Here is a 12,215-nt window from a genome sequence, read left to right as displayed (position 1 = left end):
TAGTGTGGATTTAACCAGCGGGTGATTGACCGCACCTTGTTTTCACACACCTGCCAGGCAGGTTACGTCAACCAAGTACCCTCCTTTTCACACATTATGGGTACGCCTGGCATGAGCCAACCGCCCTCATTTTTAAATGATTGTGGTGATCCAGAAATACACTGGAAGGACTGGACTAAGCTGTTTGAATCCTATTTGATTGTGATGGGTGGAGAAAGGTTTTCTCCGTTGCGTAAACAACACATACTATTGCATAATTTGGGGGTGCATGGTCGTAAAGTTTACGAAACTTTACCTGAGCCTGAACTGGAGGAAGAGGATGATGCTGATGCGTACGACCTGACACTGATGAAATTAGAAATTCATTTTGGAGACAAAGTCAACGTAGTGCTTGAACGCCACAAATTCTTTAGCAGAGTACAAGGAAAGAGCGAATCCATCAATAATTACATAGCGGCTCTTAGAGGGTTGACGCAATTGTGCGACTTTGGGGAGCTTAATGATTCGTTAATAAGAGACCAACTAGTAAGATGTACTAACAGTGGGAAAGTCCAGGAAAAATTACTTGCAAAAAATCCGTCCTTAAAGGAGGCCGTTGCCATTGCCCAATCTATTGAGCACACGGCCAAGTGTGTTAGAGAGATGAAAGCAAAGGAAGAAGTGGTCGCCCCCATTCAATGTGAAGAAGTTGATGGAGAAGTGCTTAAGGTGCATAATAGGGAAAGTGCGAAAAATCTATCCGTCCACAAGGAAGGTCAAAATTTGAAATGCTACAGGTGTGGAAGCAGCAACCACTTAGCGAATAGCCCATTTTGCCCAGCACGCAGTATTATGTGTAAAAAATGCAACAGAAGAGGGCATTTGGCCAGAGTATGCAGGGAAGGGACTAGTAACACTTCCAGGGTCAGCAATCCCAGTGGAGAAACTCAGGCAAGATTCGTTTTCCAAGTCAAGGACAGTGATGAAACGTCCAAGCCCAACTATCCCAAATGTGTAATACATATAGACAACAAAGCCATTGAAGTGTTTGCTGATTCGTGTTCCCCGTAAACTCTCATAAATGAAAAGGACTTCGAGGAAATCCTAGGTTGCAGCAAAAACATGCTACATCCCCCTGACATTTCTCCTGAGGGGTACACTAGAGACCCCATTCCCCTAGTGGGGATGTTGAATAGCCACATAGAATTTAAAGGCAGATCCATGATGGGAAAAGTGTATGTGGTTGAAAGAGGGGCGAACCTTTTGGGATGGCAGCACCAAAAAGTACTAGGTATCATCCTTGATCCAAATAACAAGGAACAAGTCATTTTGGTAGACACCCTTGACAACAATGAATGCTATCGTCTACAAAAGGCCTTTCCTGACCTGTTTACAGAAAAACTAGGTAAACTGAAAGAGTTCCAGCACAAAATCAGAGTTAAGAAAGGCGCAAAACCAGTAGTTCATAGGGCGCGCCCTGTGCCGTTGCGCTTGAGAGAAGTTCTAAAAAACGAATTGGACAAACTATGCGACATGGGGGTTATACAACCCATTGATGCATCTGAATGGTTGGCCCCCCTGGTCTTAGCGTCCAAGGCCAACGACAAGGGTATCCGCGTGTGTGTTGACTTACGCAGCCTAAACGACAACATCTGGGTGGAGAGGTTTCCTCTGCCCAACATAAATGAAATGTTGAGCACAATGGGTAAAGGGTGTTTTTTCTCAGTCATCGATTTGTCCATGGCCTACCACCAAGTCGAGTTACACCCCGATTCTAGACCGCTAACGGCGTTTTCCTCGCCGTTTGGTGCTTACATGTTTGTAAGGATGCCGTTTGGTTTAGCCTCGGCGGCATCTATCTTCCAGAAAGTGATGCAACAAGTGTTGGATGGTGTCAAAAACACGTTATGTTTCCAAGATGACATTTTAATGTATGGGGCTACGGAAGAAGAACATGATGCCATTTTCAACACGGTGTGTCAAAGATTGACCAGGGCAGGTTTAACCGTGAAACTGGAAAAGTGTAAAATTAAAGTAGACTCTGTTGACTATTTGGGTCATACCATTTCCAAAGATGGGTTCAAACCTAAGTATAGTTTGGTCCATGCAGTTATAGACGCCCATGATCCTACCAACAAGGAAGAACTTAAATCATTTCTAGGTCTTGCTGAATACATGTCTAAATATGTAAGGAACTTTGCTGACATGTGTGATGAGTTGCGTGACATGCTAAAAAAAGACAAGGAATTTCTGTGGGAGGAAAAACACAGCATGGCGGTTAAGGCAATAAAGAAGAGCATTCTTGAGTCACCTGCGTTGGGCACATTCGACCCATGCAAGAAAACGGTCCTGACCACAGATGCTTCCAACAAAGGGTTGGGAGCAATGCTATCTCAACATGAACAAGGGAAGGTCACCATTATTGCATTTGCATCACGGACGCTCAACTCGGCGGAGAAGAACTATTCCGTGATTGAGAGGGAGGCTTTGGCGTGTTTCTGGGCAGTGAACCATTTTAAATTTTTCCTGTGGGGGATACAATTTGTTATACACACTGACCACAAGCCTTTGACCTTCATGTTTTCACCAAAAAATATACACAACAATTCCCCACGCATTGCTAAATGGGTCCTGGGGTTACAAAACTATTGCTTCAAGGTAGAGTATTTACCAGGTCCTAAGAATATAATTGCAGACTACTTGTCAAGGTCACCCCTGCAGGAGTATGCAAAAGAAGAACAGTTAGACGCTCCTATTTTTTCAATGCATCTTTCTTCCTTGTCGAAGGAAGAGTGGGAGAAAAGCATGGCGGGGGACAAGGAAATGAGCATCCTCAGAGAGCTAATTCTCAATGGTTGGCCTGAACACCGTTCTCAAGTCCCAGATGAAGTAAAGGATTTCTGGGAAGTGAGATATGAATTATCAGTTATGTCGGATATAATACATAGGGGGAGAAGAGTTGTTCCTCCTTACAGCATGAGAAACAAAATAATTGACCTGGCCCATGAGGGCCATTTGGGGAGGAGCCTGACCAAATGCAAAGTCAGGAATGATTTCTGGTTTCCAAAGATGGACTCCATGATTGAGATTAAAGTAAAGGAATGCAACAGCTGTGCTAGTAGTGATAAGAGCAAGGTTACACGTAAGACACCTTTATCCCCTGTAGTAGTGCCAGAAGTTCCTTGGACCAAATTGGCAGTCGACATAATTGGTCCCATGGAAGTTCTTGGCACCCAGAAGAGGTTTATGTTTGTTTTGGTGGACTACACGTCACATTGGGTAAACGTAAAGTTCACACCGCAGACTACCACGAGTAACCTCATCACATTCTTGAAAAATGTATTTGTATATGAAGGCATTCCGGCAACATTGGTTACAGACAATGGAGTGCAGTTTACCTCAGAGGCCATGACCACTTTTCTCGAAGAGTTGAACATAAAACACGAGAGAACTGCACTCTATTGTCCGAGAGCCAATGGGTTGGTGGAGAGAACTAACAGGTTCATAAAAGAGCACATTCAGTTGGCCATTGCTAGTGGGTTCAACGTGGAAGATTCCCTGAGAGAGTGCATTTGGGCATACCACACTACCCCCAATCTGGTCACGGGAGTGTCTCCGTTCGTTAACTTAAGGGGAAGGGAACCGTGTACCAAACTGGTCCCGCACTGGCTGGGAGGTGGAAAAATGGTGAACCCAGACCTGGGGGTCAGTAAGCAGCTGAGATCCCAACATCAAAGTAGGTACAAGGGTTGGTATGATCATAGTCAGGGAGTCAAAACACAAGAGTACACGAGGGGTACCACTGTAGTTGTAAAGAAGCCCACACATGTACAACCAGGGTTGAGCAAGTATCAGACACAACAAAAAGTGGATAAAGATGGCAAGAATGTGGTACGCCTAGAGAATGGTCAGACGTGGAGCAAGGACAGAATCGCTGTGGCATCGCAACTGTAGTTGGTGTATCAGGGATGCCAAAATTGCATATGTCATGTTATGTTTTCACTTAATACATATATATAGGGAGATGTGTTGTAATCTCAGTTCTGTATTAAATGGTATGCTCCGCACACCCCTCTGTTTCCCACCCTGTTTGGTATGTCCCTTGAGAGGTGACAGTAGAATGTTGAGGAGAGCTCTTCAGTTCAGGAGAGTGGATGACAGGAAATAAATGCTTTACTTACCTCGTCTTCTTGACTTCATGGTTTTCTTCAAACTACAACAGTTTGTAAGTATCCTAACTGTGGAGGAACCAAGGGACCGATGTATACCTCCCAGGCAAACAACTAAATTTCTTTCGTTAATCAGTACAGTGACCCCCACTACCTCTCACCTCTTGATGGTATGCTTGCTCCGAGACAGGCTTCAATCAGGTGTATTAGACAGAGCCTAAGACGTTAGAGCCGTGGCCCAGCCATGCCTCCTCCTGGCTACGACGGGCTTAGACGGGCCCGCCCTTGGCCCGGGCTTCGCCCGGTGCGTCCGCGCGCGTTCCGCTAAGCGGATGTCGTAGATAATTAAATAGCTGCTGCCGGGAGGTGTGGCAAAGGTAGGGCAGCTGGCGTGAGCCCTGTGCAGTCCTGGGACTTGAAATCCTGATGGGGGCCAAGTTCCTTGCGCCTTGGTACTCAATGAAGCATCTCCCGCGGAGCGGGAGGCTCGAGGTGCAATTTAGCTGCTGCTGTTGGGAGGTGTGGCGGAGGTAGGGCAGCTGGCGTGAGCCCCGTGCAGACCTAGGACTTGAAGTCCTGATGGGGGCCAAGTTCCTTGCGCCTTGTTACTCAACGAAGCGTCTCCCGCGGAGCGGGAGGCGCGAGGTGCAATTTAGCTGCTGCTGCTGGGAGGTGTGGCAGAGGTAGGACAGCTAGCGTGAGCCCCGTGCAGTCCTGGGACTTGAAGTCCTGATGGGGGCCAAGTTCCTTGCGCCTTGGTACTCAACGAAGCGTCTCCCGCGGAGCGGGAGGCGCGAGGTGCAATTTAGCTGCTGCTGCTGGGAGGTGTGGCGGAGGTAGGGCAGCTGGCGTGAGGCCCGTGCAGTCCTGGGACTTGAAGTCCTGATGGGGGCCAAGTTCCTTGCGCCTTGGTACTCAACATAGCGTCTCCCGCTGACATGGCATTACTCAATGTATATAGCACCTAGAAACCGGTCACTCTGGGAAGAAGCGGTCTGAGAGCCCCTAAGGCAGGAGACCTGACTTCTTCCTTGCTGATTAGCAATGATGCATGCTTTTGGTACCAATAAATACATTTCACTCTGTTTCTGAGCAAACCTGCTATGTCTGGTGAGTTTCATTCATTTGCTCCTGGGAGGGTGCTAGTATTTCCCCATCAGAATGGTGTCAGAAGTGGGATATTAGAGGACTGTGATGTCACAAGCCGGTAAGTGAGCTGTAAGCTAAATAACTAACTTGCCTTGCTGCAAGTGACCTTTCAGTCTTACAAATGCGTATTTAACACATAGTATTAATAAAAGGGGCATTGACTGGCATTTAAAATAGACAAGGTGACTGTAGAGAATGTTTTTAAAATATTCTCTCTATCAATACACTAATTGATATGTGGCATACACTGCAGGAGAGCCTGGGTTAGAGAATAATGTATGTGTACCTACACATATAGGAAGTAGTGAAACAGGTGACTGATAAGTAACTTAGTTACTTTATGTCGATAAATATTGACAAATGGCTAGACCCTTCGGGGGTTTTATAAAAATCCATTGCAGGAGACCCTATGCTAGGATGGGGTATTGATTTTACCCACAAAAAGAAACCCTCCCAGAATATAGCGCTTGGAGCTTCTGATTTGCGGGTTGCACCGGAACACAGGGAAATGATTTTGAAATATGCGTAGTTATGTCATGGATGAATGACTGCATTTGAATAGGGTATTGATCTTCACTACTGGACCTCTATGTTTCCTTGAAATGTTTCTTTGAATTATATAAAAAATGGAGCGCATTAGTGCATTAGAAAAGCAAATGGGTTTTATATGTGATGTCTCTGGATGGTCCATAACTGTTGATTTTCCTCTTTTTAACACATTCTATCCACAACCTAACACCTTTTCCTTTCTAGGAGACCTTTTGTATTTGTCTTTCAGGGTAAAAGTGCACATTGTGAGTAAAAAAAACACATTTCATGAAAACATTTCTCAGAAGAAAATCATGGTAAGCCTACTGGAAAATTGCTTAAAAAACTGTCAGGTGGAAAGAAAGATAGCCCTGCAGTTAAAGGTAAGAAAATGAATTATATAAAAAGAGAATGGACTTTGCATACATTGTCCTATGTTTCAGAGAAGATATTTTGTGTTTGTTTATGCTATGTTTGTTATGTTATGTTACGGTAACTTCAAAAGAGCATGAATACCCAAGAGTGTCTTGTCGCTAAGTTGGAGTGTTTACAGTGTCTAGAGAGCGGAGGAGGCTAGGAATAAAAAAGCCAAAGTTTTAACAAGTTTCCTAAAAAAACACTCAGTAACATGGGAGTTGCTGTGATATTTATAGGCAAGCTGTTACAACGCGCTGCCGCTTCAGAGGAAAACCAGCTTCCCCCCATTTGAGTCTCTTAAATTTAGTGCCAAGATCATTACAGTATTTTTAGACCTTAGATCTCGTTTGGGTATATACCAAGAGAGAGACTGTTTAAGGAACATGGGGCCGGAATAATATACAGCTTTATATGTAAGGCATAGAGCCTTGAATTTGATCCAGTTAGCCACTGCAAGCCAGTGCAGCTTTTGGATACAAGCTGAGAAAGGGTGAAATATGGGAAAAATAAAGGATAAGCCTGGCTGCTGCGTTTTGGATACTTAATACAATACATAATTGATGTATGAAGTATTGTTCATGTTTTATATACATTTTGTAAATGTTATCTCATAACAAATAAAGCGCTCAGAAACCTTTGAGTATAGCTAGACCATCACAAAAAGAAAAAAAAGAAAAAACGAATTTTCAAAGTAGCAGTAAAATGTGCACACATGCCTAGAGTTTCAAAAAAGGCTCCTGTGCAAAATGTTACATCACTCTCCTTAGATACAGGATATTAAATATTAAAAGCATTCACATTGTATGAGTAATTGGTGGCTGCTGCACAGGTAAAATGCTAAAATAAAAGCATCCTCCCTTTTTACCACAGTAACAATGATAGATTTTGACTGACTTGGATTGCCTGGGTTTTAATAGAATGAACAGAGCTGACTCCCAGCACCAGCTGGTGCTTTCTCTCCTGAGAAGTGTAGGGGGTCACGCCTGATGGTCATAAAAAAAAACAGCGACAGGCACAAGCTACAAGTAAAGACTGTGGCAACTAGGTTTAAAATGAGTATAAAATAGCATTTACAAGCCCGTGCATTAAAGACAAATAGTCTTGAAAGTTTTGAAATATAAGTTGATTATTATGGATAAAAGAAAACGTATACAAGTCAGGACTTCCTTTCCTGCTTTTCTTAAAAATTACATTTATGAATCTCATACTAAATAATTACTAATTTCTAAAGGGTGAAACAAACTTTCTATGTTTCAGTAAAGCTTATGTGCTTAATTTCAAAAGAAGTTTTATAAGTGTTATAAATAAATGCATTTAAAGACAAAATTAAAGGAATGAGGCTTGCTTTTCATACGTAGACACAACCAAAAGGGTTAGTTATTTAATGACTACTAAATATTATTAAACGGCACTGCACTAAAATAGTTTTTGCATAATTATGATCCTTATAATGTCTAATACCACTATTGTGAAAATGTACTAATATTTAGCACTATTGAAAATTATCCTGTGCAAAGTATAAATTCAGATTTCAATGTGCACATTAAGATTTCCATTTCCAACTGGTTAAAATATGTTGTCGCACCAAATTAAAAGGGTGAATATTAAGGTTCTGTAGCAATGACAATATTACTGAATATTAGGGTCAACCTTAAAATATGATTCCTAATATGGCCTACTGGCTGCAGTCTGAAATGCACATACAAAGTTATGCAAAGAGTAGCTCTACAGACATGAGAATTACATTGCGCCCCTTAATGTATTAGTTCTGAGCAAATTATGGCATTCTGAAAACTGAAATTTTGAGCCAATTTTTTTAGGTGCTAGCACGCACAGTTCACAAGAAATAAATAAATAATAAAAGAATAAAAGTGCATCTTACCTTTCAATTATCAGCACAGAGGTATGGAGCAGGAAAGATTTTCAGCCATGCTGCTTGAGAAGTTACCTTGAATTGTAAAGGCCGCATGTAAATAGCCTTGTTCAGACAGGGGACAACAGGTTTAAGGGTCAAAGGCCAAGTTCTATATTTAGAACTGACAAGCCCTACCGAACGTAAAATGTCCACACAGGGAGTCTTGGAGCATTTTTTTATCTGAGGTTAGCCACTGTGACAGTGTGTGATTTCTACATTACACTATGAAAGCTTGTAATGTTGAAGAGTAGTTTAATCAACTGATTCCTTTGTATTAATTAAATTTCCTGATTCTAACATTGTAGGGTACAACACAACTGGTAATTTAAATTTTGCTCTAATGATGTCTGAGGCTATAATGTGCTTAGGGAAATTAGGGTCAAAATTAATTCTGAATTCATGTTAATAATATTTAGGATATCGTCATTAGTAATTTAACTACATTTAAGAAATGGAGGAATTTACTTAGTTGTTTCAATAAAGTTATGGCCTTGGTTAAGCCTTCCTGGAACAAGATTGGACACCACAGATCTGTTTTAGGTACCATTAGCTAAAAGAAAGATTGCATATTATGTTAGGAGCAGATGGGGATATCACTATTTTCTTGAGAAATAATACCTTAGTAGGAGATATACAGGGCGGGGTTTATCTTAGTGAATAACATTATCAAGGGTCGCAACGTAGATACCAGATAGTACATAAGAGTAGGGTATCAGTGTTATTGTTGCACAGTGTTTCAGGATGAAGGTATCAGACACAGGAGAATGTCATATTTCCACTAAGGTGGGAGATAAAGGGATACATTTCAAAATGTTATATAAATATTTATTTTTTTGCAGCAATATATATATTTATATCCAGATTACATTTGTTGAGTAATGTCAAGGTACATTGCTGACTATCTCTGCACGTATAATTATTATTTTTCTATTGTGTATGATTTATATTTCACACTAGGTCTGTCTTGAATTGCTTATGTATTGCATATGACCCCACTCTAACACAGATGATGAAAAATGTATTTATATTTTTTTATGTGTTCCGAGTTCACTACAACAATATGTATTTAGACTTTGTATATAGTGTTTAACTCGGCAGATCGGGCCATATCTACATTTGATTAGGTTTACAAGCATATTACGTGCATGTATTAAGAGTCTGTTTTTTCGCAGGAAGTTGAAAATGCATAATGATAGTATGTCTTCTATTTCCTCTCCATCATGTGACAGGGGTGTTTGCCTTTTTAAATAGCGTCATACGCAAAGTCTGTCCCATGTGATCAAGCCACTCCGGTGGCGAAACGCGTCATGACAGAAGGGAGACTCTTATGCTTTTTGAAATAAAGAGTGTTCACCGACGAAGAGGAGTTCGTGTATTCTTGTTTGCGCAAAACTGAGGAATACTGCGTGCCTATATTCGTATCGTCAGGAAGTGGGTCTGCTTCCGGTTACGAACCCCCTCCCCTCAAGCAGGCAGCCGTTACCAGCCAACGTGTTCGAGAAGCGGTCCGGAAGGACATTGAATAACAGCAGCCCCCTGTATGAAGATTTCCTCATCCGAACCGACGAACTGAACAGCAGACGGGTCGGAGGACGTGCCGGCAGTTAAGTTGGTCGGATAATAGTGGTGAGTGGAACCGAGTTAACTCACAGGTGGGGAGGTGTCGGTGTATATATATTGTTTTCAAGTGCTGTTGGATAATTTCGGCGCTGGACTCCCATTTGAATTTCAGTATGTCAATGGACGCTTTGCGGGATCGTGAAGCAGCAGCTGATGCTCTATTCAGTAACACGCCTGGTATAGCAATACCAAGTTCGAGCACCGTTACAACTGATATGAATTCTGATGTTACTTCTTTGCTTAAGCGTTTGGAGAAATGCATGAAGAGTGAGATTACAAAATGGTGGGAACACAAGTCTCTACAGAAATACGAGGAAGCGGGTAGAGTACCCCGCGGTCTAAGGATCTTTGTAGCACCATCTTATGAAAAACCCAACCCGGATATGTTAAAGGAATGGGCAGCAAACAATTTGGCTGCATCAATGAATATGGTCATCATACTCATCAAATACGCCAAAATTGATCGTGAGAGCTAATTGAAAGAAATTGGGGAGATCAATGAGCAATTGAACAAATTTGAACAAACTGAATACATTATCAAAACAAAGAAAGAAATTGGCGAAAGGATGAAAAAACATGAGGACAGGATTAAAATACGTAAGGCATTTAAATACGCGAGGGACAAAACCGACTACGAGTTGGGACAAATATTCACGTTCTCCCGCAAGTACGATTATGCCAAGAAAAACATGTCGGGACGCACAACTCAAAAAAAAATGTGGTTCCCAGCACAGAAACTGCAGTAACCGGGAATGAAAGAGGAGAATTGAGCTCTGAGACAAGCTCATTGACGAGCGACTACGAGTCTGATGATGGCATCAATACAAATCAAAGAGCGGGTGATCAGGTGAACATTCTTAGTCCGGCTGAGGAGCTTAATTTTTTAGCGGAGGACCGGCTACAAACACTGCGACCACGGAATCGGAACCTGCCGCAAACAACAACAAGCGAAAAAACCAGCGTCGCCGAGAAAGGCGCAAATGCAGGAAGAGGCAAATCAAAAAAACAGTGGCGCAGGAGATAATGGCCAACAGCAATACGGTTGTTAATCTGTCACAACTTGTCCTCACCAAAGCTGAAACACAGATCCTTGCACTCGGTCTATCTTTTTGCCCGGAGAGCAGCTTCAACTATGCGAAAACTCGCATCGACATCTATAAATATATTAGGAAGCTGAAATTACAAAAATTCTTCACCATCAAAGAGGGCAATACCACCTCAGTCCTGCCTGGCAATGTAAGCAGTTCGAACATTAGCAACCAGCCCAACCTTGCAGCATCTGATGCTTCCATCATGCTCACAATCAGCGAACTTAATAATGAAAATCGTTTTACCGATGTCCCTACCATGAGTCAATTCTCCACTCAAGAAAGACTTGGTTTACACAATCTGACAGAATCTAGTGCTGGGCTTAGTCCTTTTAAGGCCAAATCTAAATTTTATCCGATGATGCCCAACGACGCCATAGACATTTTTCACGAACGCTTAACAGAGGACATCAAGAAACTATATCATCGAACTAATTACAACAAAACCAGACTTAAACACCACAATTTGCAATATGAGAATCTTGTTCGCAAACTAAGGGACAGAAAGGACATTGTCATTTCTATGTCGGACAAGGGTGGCAATGTGGTCATCTGGCCGAGGGAACAATACATAAAAGAGGCCCAGTCACAATTGTCCAATATTGATTGCTATTCCAAAACCACACTAAGTGAATATCATAAAGCTAAAGACACGATCAAGAAAGATCTCATGAACTGGAAACAACAGGGTCTTATTTCCAGTCAAGAACTGAACTTTATGCTCAATGACTTTCCCATCATTCCCACCCTGTATCTAATACCAAAGGTACATAAACAAATCAATCCCCCGCCTGGCAGACCGATTATTTCGGCGATAGGAGGAATGAGTGAGCATATCACCGAATATGTTGACTATTTTTTACAACCTTTTGTACATGGACTGCCATCCTATATCAGAGATACAGGTGATTTTTTAAACAAAATTCAAAACATCAAATGGGAAGATGATTTGTTATTAGTGGTCATGGACATTGAGTCTTTGTACACCAGCATTGACCATCATGCTGGTTTGTCAGCTATTAAGCATTATTTGGGCAATAGACCCCTTGGCCTGTATAACCACAACATCATGCTTCTAGAGATGGTCAAATGGTGTCTTTTTAACAATTTCTTCATGTTTGAAAATGCAGTATACCGTCAGACAAGGGGTGTAGCCATGGGGGCTTGCTTCTCTCCCAGCTACGCATGCTTACATGTGGGCTGGTGGGAGGAGCAGACCCTCCATGGCACTTTGGCTAGAGTGGCGGATAAACAAGTGATGCATTGGCTTAGATATATAGACGATGTTTTTTTTATTTGGAAAGGTGATCGTGAGAGTGCTTTATTGTTTATTAATGAACTTAACAACAA

Source organism: Triturus cristatus, chromosome 1_2 (assembly GCF_964204655.1).
Source record: "Triturus cristatus chromosome 1_2, aTriCri1.1, whole genome shotgun sequence".
Lineage (NCBI taxonomy): Eukaryota > Metazoa > Chordata > Amphibia > Caudata > Salamandridae > Triturus > Triturus cristatus.
The sequence above is the reverse complement of the archived record's forward strand: the minus strand, read 5'-3'. Positions refer to the sequence as shown.